This window comes from Amblyomma americanum, chromosome 10, assembly GCF_052857255.1.
Source record: "Amblyomma americanum isolate KBUSLIRL-KWMA chromosome 10, ASM5285725v1, whole genome shotgun sequence".
NCBI lineage: Eukaryota > Metazoa > Arthropoda > Arachnida > Ixodida > Ixodidae > Amblyomma > Amblyomma americanum.
In genome coordinates, this window is record NC_135506.1 from 149,152,514 (window position 1) to 149,167,138 (window position 14,625).

Sequence of the window (14,625 nt, forward strand, 5' to 3'; positions counted from 1 at the left end):
GCTCCGCGAACAATATCTCGGCTACCATGTGCGATATGCGCGCAATGATCCGCGACACTGTCGGTTGAGACACGTTCACAAGATCGCCGGTGACGATCTGGAAGGTCCCCGGGCCGTATAACCGCAAGGCCACGAGCAGCTAGCTGAAGCAGCGGCGGCACCGGGAGACCGCGTGCGTCGGTGTTGGCGCGCAACGGAAGCCTCCCAAGCAGCTCCAGCACCGCTTGCTTTGAAAAGCGGTACCTGCTCAAGTATTCGGCGTCGTTGTATATTTCCATAGGGTTTTGCCAATCCCTGATCACCGGCTGCGGTGCGCGCGCGTACCTGAACGCTCTGTCCCCGGCGATTTCGGCGGCGCGACCACAGAAGCTGACGAAGTCTGACAAACTGCCGTAGGGCTCGGCCATGTCGAAATGCGGAAAGAGTAACTTGAGCGCTTAAGCTAGTAGAGAACCTAGCTTAAGTTTTCGGCTCGATAAGTGCGTCTTTAATCTTGGCTTAAGCGAAAGTGTTGTTTATCAAAAGCTTTAAGCGCCGGAGAGTCACTGAAGTCGTACTTTAAGTTTCGTTCTTGAATACGGCGGTTAGAGAAGTTTCCAACCATATCGTAACATGTTGCCACTTCATCACTTCATCGAAGGTTTTGCGCCTAAGGGAAACTATCAAAATTCTTTAATCGTGCACCTGCGACCAGCAGCGCTATAAATTCGCGCGCGCGCGTGTGTGTGTGTGTGTGTGTGTGTGTGTGTGTGTGTGTGTGTGTGTGTGTGTGTGTGTGTGTGTGTGTGTGTGTGTGTGTGTGTGTGTGTGTGCGTGCGTGCGTGCGTGCGTGCGTGTGTGTGTGTGTGTGTGTGTGTGTGTGTGTGTGTGTGTGTGTGTGTGTGTGTGTGTGTGTGTGTGTGTGTGTGTGTGTGTGTGTGTGTGTGTGTGTGTGTGTGTGTGTGTGTGTGTGTGTGTGTGTGTGTGTGTGTGTGTGTGTGTGTGTGTGTGTGTGTGTGTGTGTGTGTGTGTGTGTGTGTGTGTGTGTGTGTGTGTGTGTGTGTGTGTGTGTGTGTGTGTGTGTGTGTGTGTGTGTGTGTGTGTGTGTGTGTGTGTGTGTGTGTGTGTGTGTGTGTGTGTGTGTGTGTGTGTGTGTGTGTGTGTGTGTGTGTGTGTGTGTGTGTGTGTGTGTGTGTGTGTGTGTGTGTGTGTGTGTGTGTGTGTGTGTGTGTGTGTGTGTGTGTGTGTGTGTGATTTATATTCCGCTTCTATATACACGAAGGGGGTCGCTCCTGAGGCATTTGTTTCTCTCAGTGTATTCTTTCGCTATTTCCGACAGAAGGCACACGTAGCGCGAGAAATTCATCAGCCCGAAGGAAGAAGAAGACTCCTATGAGGTGACAACGCATCGATCGCGGTAGGTTGTTTTTTTTTAATACATTTCTGTTAAGCAAGCATTTCCTTCAAAGAACCGCTGGGTACGGCAACCTTTGAGCAGAAAGGATGGAGTTTCTTTGAAGCGGCTCAACCTCGGAAACATTTAACCTCTATTCCATTCGAATACTGCAGCCCGGTCACGTAGAAAGATCTGCAATAAGATCGATCGATATAGTTTAGTCCTACACACAGGACAGCTTACTTTTCAGCTTGTACAGAGCGCGCGGAAGCTTCGCACCTGAATACTTTCCTGCTCTACGAGCAGCTGTTGTTAGGTACTTCCCGCAGCCTGATAGTAGGACGTGGCGGTGCCCTTCCACTTCTCTGCGAAGAATCCTGGAAGCAGTGCAGGTTTATATCTGAATTCATTTGGTTGAGCACGAGTCGAAATCCACACTGATAAGTATAGATGTCGGCGCGGCCTGCTTCGCTAAACCAAAGTGGTCTACTGATGAACTTCACATGCTGCTATCTTGTGACCAGGTTCATTGAACGCTTTTTGCTTTGAGAGTTTTTCCGCGTCGCATTGCATGGGCATTTCGTAACTGAATAGTTTTGATAACTGTCAAAGATGTCTGCGGCGCCTGGCCTTCAGGTAAGAAATTAAGTTACTGTTGATCACTGCTTTGTATGCCGATAGAAGGCCTGCACCCAGCATCACCTATACTGCGAAAATTCAAAGCGTCACCCTTCCTCCCTAAACCAGAGCCATGCAATCCACTACCGCTCCTGCCGCTCCCACGACTGGAATCATATATTTGCGGCGGCACCGCTTTAAATGTCGCATGACGTAAGGCCGAATAACCGGCAAGGTTACGCATATGATAACCCTTTGGTGGAAGCTACCGTTCTCGACAATGGCAATCACTGTATCAACACAGCAAAGTGGGCTAGTTGGTATTGCATCTTAAGGTACTAAACAGCGCAATTAACTAACACGAAGGACCAGAAAAAGAAGGCTACACGGACACGCGCTGACTTACAACTGTCTGTTTTAATCGGAAAACCACATATTAGATTAGAGATTATAAATATGTGGTTTTCCGATTAAAACAGACAGTTGTAAGTCAGCGCGTGTCCGTGTAGTCTTCTTTTTCTGGTCCTTCATGTTAGTTGCGCTGTTTCGTACCTTAAAATCACTGTATCTCAGCTTAGTACAGCACTGGACGCGGCATTTTCTGATACAGCATCTGAAACGCTACTCCTAGCTAAGAAATATATTCAAAGCACAATAAGCTCCTCTACGATCCCAATACAATCAATATGACAACGAGGCCGAACAGCTCACAATTAACCAAGGCCATCAGCCTTAGGGCGACAAACAAAAACTAAACTTCCTCGCAAACGCCGCTGTTAAACGGACATGTGCAAACCGCGTTGGCTAGGAGAAAGTTGTAGAGCTTTCCTTAGGCTGAGCTCACGAGGAGGCTACCCTACATCATTTCGGATAGTTCCCCCAAGCAGGCTCGAACTTGCCTCCTTCCAACGTCGGCGGCCGAATTTCGATGGGGCCAAGTTCCAGATGCCCGTGTACTGGGCGATGTCAGTCTGTCTGAAAGAGCCCCAGGTGGTCGTATTTTCCGCAGCTCTTCACTACGACGTCCCTCATAGCCTGAGCAGCATTGGGATATTAAACCCACATAAACCAAACTGATCCTTCGAACGTGTCGGGTCTATTCAAAGGCTATGAAAGTGAAATGGAGAGCGTACGGTGTACCACGAACGCACAAATCGGGGCTTTGGCAATTCGGCCTGAATACAACAGCTCACGCAGCCATCGGAAAAGCAAGGAAATTTACATTTATTGCCTAATTACCATGGAAGATCGGTACCAGTGAAATTGACATATGCCGCCTGCGTCTATGAGACAAGGCGTAACTTCCGCCGACAGAAAAATAGACTTAGATTATCGGCAAAAATTGCAGTTTCATGTGGTGAAAGTAAATATGCCAGTTTGTGGTGAAAATTTTTTTTGTATATCTTCATACAGGTGCAAACAGCTTGCGTTTACATGGGAGCGAATATCGTAACCCTTCACAGGATTTTTGGGTATCAAATGAAGTAGTGAAGTCAGGAGTTTGACTAAAACCCGTCTGGCTGGAGAGAAATATATTCAAACAGAAAATAAAGTGCCGACTACTCTACGACCAGAACTTTTACGCAGCAAGTACCTTAATTTTTTGTCGCGTCTGTAAAAAAGTTACCTCGTTCAAAATGTGGAACTCCCTCATCGCCGTCCTGGAAACGTGTCGCTGTTCCGTACGCCCGCTAAGCAAACAAAGCATTGTCGCGCATTCTACGGGCCTTCAAAGTCCATGTTCCCATGATCGGACAATACCATCGCAAGATGCACTCGTAAACGTAAAATATGTTTTTCCAAAATCAAATTACCATGGCGTCGCTTACGGTATCACCTATTCCAGCTGAGACTACGTCCACATTGTCGAAACTAGTAAGATCGAGAGGCCGCCTACAATACCACGGTAATGATGTTAGGAATAAAAAAGTGTATACTAACGCTATTACTTTACACACCATATCAACAGATCACGATAATGCCACGCATTTCTGTGCTGTTTTTTTTTGTGCATTCTTCGAAGCTGCCCCTTCCCCCCCACCCCCCGTGAAAGCAAAGATCGTCTCGATGTGGAATGGTTTGTGTACAGGGAGAGAAAAAGGAAAAAAACGAAAAATAGAGGTGAGGTGATGATGATGATGGCTTTTTATGGCGCAAGGGCATCATGGACAAAGAGCGCCATGGCGCAAGGTATATTCAAATTCTCAAGGTGGGGTCGAAGATCCATTTCCCAAGCATTTCGCCCTAAATACGCTAAGCACCAGACCAGGGGAAAGCTTGTACCCATCACCGGTGGGTACCCGACGGCACTGGGGATCGAACCCCGCACCTCCCGTATGCGAGGCGGATGCTCAACCACTTGGCCACCGCTGCGATATAAGGGTGAGGTGAACTATACATCTGGCGCTAGTTGAGAGGTGAGGAGAGTCAAGTTCACACGTGGCGTAAGGAGATAATGGTACGAAACACAGCGTGCACACAGCGCTCATTCACGCGAAAAGTACGGTTTTAGGCGCGCTGCATGGACGACTTGAGGCCGTTGACGCTGACGGCCGGCGACCACAGTTCCATCGGGAACAACTTCGTAGTTGACGCTGTTCAGGCGGCGCAGGACTTTGTACGGGCCGAAATGCCTATTGTGGGGTTCGCTGAGCTTTCCTCAAACTCGCTAGTCGTGTGTTTGCAAGGAAGTGCCGCTCGGAGGTCGCCAACAAAGGGATCCGTCCCGGCTTCCCCTGCTTGCGGCGGACATCCTTATCTCCTCCGCGCCATCACGGGCATAACCCGCCTTAAGAAGCCTAACCATGTACAGCTGTCGACATGTGTGCGCTGTCAAGGGGTTGCCGAGGCTTCAGGAATGCACGAGATACGGCTGAGTAGGAGCCGAGTGACCATGAAACCCATTATTCCCGTAACGGCTGTCTTCTCTTTCGATGTTCTGTAAACAACTTGAGTGATCGTCTCGTCGGCATGTGTTCGTCGCGTGTGCGAAAAAGAAAACAAATGATAATGTTAGGAAAGTGGTAACGGCTGTGCCGTGGGTGCCTTGGGAGAGGGTGGTCGCGTTTGTGCTGTATGTGTATTTGATTGCAACCTCTCCTTTCCCAAATGTTTAATCAGTACTCTTTCCCCACTCTGTGATTAGTTGGCGGAGCCTAATTTTCTTTTCCCTAACCACTGATTTGTGAGGTGTGTCGCTTGTAATCTGATTGGGGGCTGTCCCCGCTAAGGGCGGAGAAAGAGGGTTTAAAAAACAAGCGCTCTGGGTAAAACAAGCGCTCTGGGTTGAACGAGGGCTGAATTCGTCTGATGAATGGTTTAGTCATGTTGTAAATAGGTTTCTCCTTGCTTTGTTTCTTCTTGTTTTATTTATGTTGTAAATAAATAGTTAACCTCCTCTTTTCTTCAAGTAACGTGAATGTTTGCGAGTTAGAACCACGGGGTCATCAAGAAACCCCGATTTCATCACCAACAAGGTGTTTCCTCTGATCACCAACTGAAGGGGGAAACCCAACTGGCGCCGTAGACGGGATCGCAACGTCTTTCTACTCGAGGCATTGGAAGGAAGTTGATAAGAACAAGTCGGTGGACAAGGTGTTTGTCCTGAAGGAGAATACGTGAAGCTGCGTCGAAAGACTGACTTCGAGAGCTTCAGGATCACGGGTCGAGTTCGAGAGGAGGTCGGAGGCTGAAGTCAGCGAGGAGCTGAAGGAGCCGGGCAACGACAAGCCATCGAGGGTTCGAGTCACCCAGCTGCTGAAAAAAACAGGCGTCTACCTCTAAAGGGTTCGACTCAGCGAGCTGCTGAAAAGTAACCAGGCGGCCAAGTGAAGCGAGGTACGAAGCAGTGAGCTGCTGAAAGACCAGTATCAACTCGTGGGCGTTTACCTTCCCGGGAGCCCGCTGTCATCACGCTGAGATTGACAGCGCTGCGGTCGTTGGAGCATCGAAAGAGGTAGGACACCTTTCTGCTTTCTCCGAAATTGCCAAGTCTGTGCAGCTAGTCGTACGCTATAAGGTAGAGCTAAAATGACTGATGCAGGGATGGATGCCGCAGGGGGGAATGGTCGAGAGCCTGTTGAGCAAATCGTGTCATCGTAGCCGGTGCTGACGACAGAGCAGGCACTAGGAAATATGACGCAACATTCGCTAATAGAAGAAGAGCATAAGGTTCAAATGTTCCAAATTAAAAAATTGAAGCTGCAAATTGAGCTGGAAAAAATAAAATTGACGCAATGGCAACTTCCACCGCAAGTGGATGCACAGCATGGACAGCGGTCAGGTCCAAAGTTGGGCGATTACGCAAAGGAACTGAAAGCGGTGCTGGCTCCTATGCCAGAAAAGGACCCATTAGTGTCCACATGGTTCAAAAGCGTAGGAACAATTATAGAGACCCTTAAGATTCCTAAAGAAAGTTTCGGGGCTATCCTATTGCCATTTCTGACTGAGAAAATGTGGCCATTTGTGGCTAGCGAATCCTACGGAAGGGTAATGCCATACGAGGAGCTTAAGCAAAGAGTTCTAAAAAAGCTCAGAATGACTCCGAATGAGTACAAGCGGTTGTTCATGGCGGTATGTAAAGAGAAAAGTGACTCGTGGCATCAGGTAGCGACCAAGCTCGAGACAATGTTCATGTACTCTGTGAATAGCCGAGACGTTGAAAGTCTGGAGGATCTGAAAGATTTAATGATAGTAGATTGTTTCAAGCAAGTGCTGCCAGACGAAGGACATATGTCATTTAGAATGACAACTGGAACTGGCTTACGGCCGATGAGATTCCGCACTAGCGGAGACGTTCGAGTAAAGTCGGCGGGTAGCCAAAGAGAGGGAGTGGTTCGAAGGTCTTATAGGGACACTGAGGAGAACCCCATCAAATTTTTTTAGCAAAATCTGATAGTTCGGCATATCATGGCTTTGTTGCCGCTTGTCTGGGAGCGAAAGATGCATTTATTTCAAAGAAATTTGGATTCGAAGTTGAAAAAGCTTTCCCCGCCGCTCCGATTCAAACTAGAGAACTCTTATGACGTCAGAGGACGGAATGACGCGAAACGTGACGTAAACGGAGACTCCGTGATTTCTGGAGCCTAGCGGTACGGTCTAGCAGCTGCCGAAATGAAAGCTACCACCGCCGCACGTTGAAGGCATCTATCGGGGGTCGCTACCGTCGCTTCGTTTACGTTTGCACCGGCGTCTTGCCAGCGTTACGATGGATCCCGTTCCCGAACCCAACGACGTAGTTCTCACAAAATCTCCGCCCTGCATTTCAGCGACCTCAGCCCCACAGAGCGTACGATGCTTTTGAGGGAGCACGGTTAGGTTAGGCGCCAGCGGGTCGTTTCCCCCTTCCTCAGTGAGCAGCCGTTGCAAACTAAATATCATAACCCCAGTGCGGGGAGTCGCGAGGCGCCAGGACAAGGTCGGCGCCTTGCGCCCTTCGGGGGCTGGCCGGGGCTTTGGGGCCAACGGATTGTGATTCCTTGAACGGCGCGGTTGCACGGTGCAGCCGGCGGCGTCGAGGTCTCCCACGGTTGTAAGGGCCAAGTTATTTATTTTTTTTTGCCACAAAAAACGGATGGGCGCTCAAGGGCGGTCGCGTTTAAAGTTGGCGGCTTGAAACTAAAGCCGGCACACGACGCTTCAACGGCTTCCGCTAGATCTAACGGGTCCACTGGATCGGGCTATCTCGCCCACTTGCATGTACGTACCTTCAGATATGTACTGTGAATGGATTAAAGTATCCAAGAGCTTGAAAAGAACTGCTCCGCCCAACTGCCGAAGGTATTGAATTATGTCACAACGCGCACCTCGCCGCAGAGCCGAATCAGTCTGGCCGGGCCGGCGGCGGCTGGCGCATTCGGCGCGAAATAGAGATATGCTCCAAGTCTCCTCGCCAGTGCGGTCAGAGTGCGCCGAAGCCGGCAAACGCGTCGGCGGTCAAGCGCAGTTGGAGTATAGAGGGTCTCGCTTTGGCCGACGTGACGTCGCCGTGCAGCGCGCGCGCGCGCGCGTTACGCCGGAGCATAAACGCGCCTTAACAGAGCCTGCGCTTAACCGCTAACCAACGTATTCGGTGGCGGCATCTATGGGAGCCACTGAAACCCCCCGCCCACTCACTGAAGAAAAAAAGATCTTGTGCCGAGGTTCGGAATCGAACCAGGATCTTTGGCGTTTGAGGTGGAGACACTACCACTCCACCACGACGGCTCATATTGTAACTATCAATAAAGGCGCATGTAGTGAATGCATGTAGTGGCGAGCCGCTGCTAGGATTCATTTCCTTTTTTCTTTTTGCTTTGTCTCGGATCTTTCCTATCTCGACGGCTTTCCGATTCGACGGGCTCAGGGAGCTAGGCGGCGCGGCCGCGGCGCACATGGAGGCAACTGGTATTGTTGTCCATGCGGGGCGCTCGAACACAGCTGGTAATGCTGTGAGCGCGATGGATTCCTATCTGCTCGACTCCGATGGCATCCTGCTGAGATATATCCCCTTCGAGAAGGATACACACGAGTCCTTCAAGGTGGTGATTCCACGCACGTTGAAAGGAGCACTTTTACGCTACTTTCATGGCACGTGCATCGCTGGGCATGCGAGTAGCCCTGAGAGTTACCCCAAGTTTTGCCGCCTCGCTACATGGCCTGGCATGAAGCGGGATGCGATTCGCTACGCCCGCTCGTACGACGTGTGCCAAAGGGCCAAGCCGCGTGGTGGACGCACACCCGGGCTTATGCAGCCGATCAATAGCCAGGGTCCTTGGCAAATTGCGGCTTGCGACGTCATGTGACCTTACCCCAGGACTTGGAGTGGAAACCGCTTCCTGCTCGTTGTCACAGACCATTTCAGCAAATTGGCGGAACTGTTCCCACTTCGAAAGCTGATGGCACGCGTAATCATTCTCCTCCCCCCTCCTAGCATTGTTGCCATACAGGTGGCAAGCGCTTGCACGTGTTGGGAACAGCAGAAGCGGATTGAATGCCCCGGCACTGTTCGAGGCCCCCAATGACTCCTCGTGGGATTAAGGCATTGTGCCGAATTCTTTCGACATTCCTTCATGTGTTCTTTTTTTTTCCTTTTGGGAGCTGCATTCCTCTGTGCGTGGCTCATGAAGAGACTTTTTTTCCCTGTGTTGTTTTTTTTCATTCTTTGCCATGCGAAGTGGGCGACGGGAACGCCGCGCGCTGGCAGTTGGTGTGGAGATTTCGGTGTGTGCGGTCGTGAGTGAGGTCAGCCAGGGAAGTGGTCGGCAAGGAGCCTAGGCGGAGATCTGACGCGTAGAGCGCGGCGACGGTGGTCTCGAAGACGCGAGGCCCAAGTTCGCCCGTATCCGCAAGCCCCATCAGCCCCGCGACGAGCAACCGCAGCCCGACGCTCCCTGCGACCGGACCTTGCCACTCCGCAGCTAAGCCATCGTTTCTCACCACTCACTTCAACTCTTTTATCATTGTATTTTTGCTTACTGTGTTTCTCGTTGTAATCCTTTGTACTGTATTTCCGTCTCGTAACATTTTTGTATAGCAATCGCCCTGATGTTTCTTCCTTTCTGTTATTTGTAGTGTTAACGTGTTCAATTTTTGCTTGTGTTATTTGCGTCACGTCAGTGTACGGCACTACCTTGTCGGGCATATTGTAATACTTGGTTGTTGTTTGCCTAATTAAATTAATTCGCTACGGAACTTGCCTACGCCTCATGCCTCCGGTCAACGACTAATCAGGCGTCGCCCCTATCGCCGGTCAGCAGTCGAATCACAATCTTTCGCACTCGGGGTGGAGAAGTTTGTCGCTCCTCCCCCTCCGAACTTACGGAGAGTGCAGTGGTGGGCAGGTTGGCCCGATTAATTGTAACTTCGGCGCCAACCAACACCACAGCCGCCCACGATATCTTGACAAACTGGCGTCCGCGACAGGACTTGCTGACCACGATTGGCCGTCACCGCGAGGTATAGCGTCCAAGTTCAAGTAATATCTCACGTAATGTCAGAACTGAGAACAAAGAACCGTTGGTGCAATGGCAGAGTTATAAAAAATAATTCCTCTCGGGAAGCAGCTAGGCTTCGAGGGGGTCGCCCTCCAGGAATTCCTCAGAGATGAGCGCGCGAAACAGCGCGAGCAAATGAAAGAAGAGCAGCGGCTGCTCGAGGAAGAAGAAAGGACAAGGCGCGCTCCGCTCGTCGAATGCTCGAAGTGAACGCTGAACTACAAATTCTCCACGCGAGAGGCGAGGGTGGCGGGAGCGCTGGTTCAGATTGAGGGTGGCGGGAGCGCTGGTTCAGATTCCGCTTCGGTTCAAAGCGAACCTACATCGCGTTTCACGGTCGTCAGTCCACATAAGCTAATGGCGCCGTTTAACGATAAAGCGGACGACTTGGACGCCTACCTGACACGGTTCGAACAAGTCGCAGATGCGCAAAAGTGGCCGCGAGACCAGTGCCCTTAGCACGTGCCTTGCGGGAGAGGCGTTGAGCGTTTTTGGCCGCATTCCGGGAGCGGATGCGGTAGACTACGACAAGGTCAAGCGAGCTCTTCTGCTTCGTTTCCGCTTGACGGAGGAGGGATTTCGACAGGAGTTCCGGACAGAAGCCCCCCACGAGCACGAAACCCCGTCTCAGTTCTTTTCCCGATTAGAGAATTACTGGGAGCGGTGGGTACAGCTAGCTCTCTTCGGGCGAGCAGACCTACGAGGGTATCAAGAGCCTCCCTTTGAGGGAGCAGTTTCTAGAAAACTGCACGCCGTCGATGGCTACCTTCCTGAACGAGAAAACGGCGGGCGATCAGAATGAGCTGCTACAAAGGGCGGACAACTATGTCACTGCTAGGGGGTCCACATACTTTGGCCGGCGTGAACTGAAACGTGAGGACCGGCCGTAGACAAGTCCTCCGACGCTGGCCACAAGGGCCACCAGGGAAATCCGCTACTCCCGGCAGTATCATCCACACCACGCTGCTACATTTGCGCGCGCCCGGGGCACGTCACGGCGCATTGCAAGGAGAGCCGGAGAAATCCTGAGCAGGGCAACCGGGTACGCCCTGGAGCAAAGGACGTGTCGGCCTGCATTGAAAACGGCTATCTAGAGCTGAAAGATGGCCAGTTCCTGCCAGTGGTGAACCTAGGCAGGGCCGTTTACCTGGTGGACCGCTCGGTCAAAACGCTACCCGAGGCGCGAATTCAAGTTGACACACCTTACTAAAGTAAGCGTAGCAGGGGGTGGCAGAAGGTTAGGTGGGCGGATGAGATTAAGAAGTTTGCAGGCAAAGGGTGGATGCAGCTGGCAAAGAATAGGGTTAATTGGAGAGACATGGGAGAGGCATTTGCCCTGCAGTGGGTGTAGTAAGGCTGATGATGATGATGATGACTATAGGGGAGAGGTGCTGGCCGGATGTATGGAATCGCCACTGTTCGACCTAATTCTCGGGAATATCGACGACGCCAGGCATCCGTCCGAGCCCGACGCGACTTGGCGGGGAATAGCCCTGAGTATCGAAGGGGCCGAACGGGTGCATCGGAACCCGTACAGGGACAGCCAAGTACCCGGACGAGCCCGCACCCGCGGCGGCCGTGACCACCCGTCAACAATCCAGGCAGCAATCGTCGGAGACATTCCGCAAGTTACGAGTACCAACCGCGATGGCAGAAGTCACCCCGACGCTGATTAGCCGAGACCAAGAAGCGGACAAGACCCTCCGGCATTGTTTTCAGATGCAGAGGGAAGAGGGAAAGGTCCGGTGCAAGGAAGGGGGCTCGTACACCTTTCTGCTAAGAGATGACTTGATCTATTGCCAGTTCCTACCAGAGTCAGGCTCGGGTACTTTACTGCTGGTTGTCCCCTTTCAGCACCGAAACAAGGTTCTCCGCCTCGCGCACTGCGGACTGATGGCAGGTCATTTGGGGCACAAAAGACTTGTAACCGCATTCTGGCTGATTTCTTCTGGCCCGGCGTGCATGGTGACGCTAGTCGGTTTGTGGCATCGTGCGACAGCTGCCAGAAGACAGCCCCACGGGGATCAGTCAAAAAGATGCCCCTTGAGAAAATGCCTCTGGTTGACATGCCGTTTAGCCGGGTGGCTATCGATATTATTGGGCCCCTCAAGCCCACAACTCGGAAGGGGAATCGCTACATCATGACGCTAGTCGACTATGCGACCCGGTTCCCAGAGGCCGTCGCCCTGCCCAGCATCGAGACCGAGCGGGTGGCCGAGGCTGTCTTACAAATCTTCGCCCGAGTGGGTGTTCCGGAGGAGATGTTGAGCGACCGAGGGTTGAATTTCACCTCGGAACTCATGGCAGAAGTGGGCCGTCTGCTGTCTCTTCGCCTGCAGACCACCTCGCCCTACCACCCGATGGCCAACGGCCTCGTGGAAAGGCTCAACGGGACGCTCAAGAAGATGCTCCGCCGCGTGTGCACAGAACAGCCCAAGGAGTGGGATCGGTTTATCGAGCCGCTTTTGTTCGCCTACAGGGAGGTCCCCCAGGCAAGCACTGGGTTCTCCCCGTTCGAGCTTTTGTACGGGCGGAACGTGCGAGGCCCCCTCACTATACTGAAGGAATTGTGGACGGGGGACAAACTGGAAGAGGAGACCAAGACGGCCTACCAGTATGTGATTGACCTGCGAGAAAGGCTCGAAACGACCTGTCAGATGGCACATGAGGCTCTAGAAGAGGTAGGTGAGCGATACAAGCGGTATTACGACCGCGGGTCTAAATCGAGGGCATTACAGGTTGGAGACCAGGCGCTCTTACTGCTCCCCACCGAGCACAATAAGCTCACGATGAAATGGAAGGGCCCCTATGTGGTTAAAGGGGAAAAGGGAGAAGTCGACTACGTGGTAGATGTTGAGGGCAACCCAAAAACATTCCATGGCAATATGCTGAAGAAATACTTCAGCCGGGTCCCTGAGACCGACTTTCACGTGCCGGTGGTTGCAGCGGTAGCCTCCAGTATAGTCGATGGAGCGCTGGTGTGGCCTCTCGGGGAACAAGCCGACCACCGCGATGTCGCGGCGTCCGAGAAACTGACCCCACCACAGGCACAGGAGCTGCGGTCCCTGATTTCTCGACATAAGGAGTTGTTTTCCGATCGGCCCGGATACACCACGTGGTCAGGAGTAAAACCAGTCAAAAGACGGGACACAGTGAAGAGACGAGGCACACACACGACGACTGGACTAGCAACTGTGCTTGTTAGAAGAAAACAGACTTCCAGGAAAACTGGCAAAGTTTGCGCAGCTCAGTTAACAACAATCGACATCAAAAGATAAGCTGTAATCTAACGCCGTTGCGAAAGGAAGCTAAGTTCCTTCTGCATGAGGTAGATAGAAGGACTGCTGATACAATCATCTCCTTGAATACTAATGAGGAACGCTTCGAGGATTTCGCGCTCAACTTTTCCCTTGCCTCTGCCGACAATACTAACATTAGAAAATAGCGGGTAGCAACCGCATTCCCGGCAATGTCGAGGCAAGTTATCGCCGTCAGTAGGGGACAGAGAGTTGTGGTGTTCTCTTAGTCTGTCATTAATACATCGGCCTGTTTGCCCAATGTACCTTTTTTCGCAGGCCAACGGAATTTTGTAAACAACACCTGTGGCACAGTTGACGTAGCGGTTTTCATGTTGCGTTGAACAAACCAGCCGATAAGTCCTGCCACGTGCAACACGTGAGCACAGGCGTGAAAGCTTGCAGGGAGCTGAAAACACAACATTGACGCCCTGCATTCCGGCGACCTTTTTGATGGTGTGGGCGACTTTATGCACATAAGGCATGACTTCAAAATTTCTCTTTTCCACTGTCTTTGGGTAAACCCTTTTGACGTCTCGAACCTTTATCTTTTGCAGGAGCGTTTCGGCCACTGCCCTCAGAAGTTCTTTTGGAAAACCGGCCGCCTCGAAACGTTCATACTGGTTATCGAAGCTAGTCTTCATGCTGTGGTGGCAACTCTTTTGAAGTGCATTACGGAAGCAGTTAGTAGCAATCCTCCTCTTGACAACCTTGGAATGATCTGACGAGTACGGTAATAAGGACCTTTTAGTTCTAGGCATGAAGCACCAACAAACATGGCCATCGTCACGAAATCTTAATTGAAGTTCTAAAAATCTAATCGAGTGGTTAGCGGGTAGTTCATATGTAAAACTGAGGGCACTCGAGCAACCTTTAAAAACTGTGAAAATCTGGTTTACAACCACATGCAATGAGTCACTGGGTGAAAGATTCAAAAGAATCAGGAAATAATCAACATATCTAAAAATTCTGCACACATGTTTGTCAAAAAGAACGCCTTGTCAAACTTTGCTAAAAATATATGGCACAGTACTGGTGCTACGCTTGCCTCAAAACAGATTCCTTTTTTTTCTGAACGTACATGCCATCCTTAAAATCAACAACTGTGGAAGAAAGATAAATCGTTAACAGCTCGAGGAACATATCCACAGAAACGCCACAAGCATTTTGAAAGGCGACTTGACCCTGCTGTCCAATCAGCTCACGCACCGCAACAAATAGATCACCATGGGGGATGCTGTAAAACAAGTCCTCAATGTCAATGGAAAACGCACTGTTGGCTCCAGGGATGCCTTTGTCCAGAACTTCAATCACTGCAGCCGCGCTCGCAACACAGTAAGGGTCCTGAACAGTGATGGACTGT

At 51.2% G+C, this 14,625-nt stretch overlaps 1 protein-coding gene across 1 annotated transcript in view; it reads left to right on the top strand.

Annotated features, from left to right (window-relative positions):
• The first annotated feature begins 1,360 nt into the window (after nucleotides 1–1,360).
• The window catches only part of LOC144106252 (E3 ubiquitin-protein ligase MARCHF3-like), a 458,876-nt gene continuing 445,611 nt past the window's right edge, over nucleotides 1,361–14,625 (top strand). Inside the window, exon 1 of the mRNA XM_077639011.1 lies at nucleotides 1,361–1,396. The gene's annotated coding sequence lies outside the window, so the exon portion shown is untranslated. The remainder of the gene's footprint in view (nucleotides 1,397–14,625) is intronic.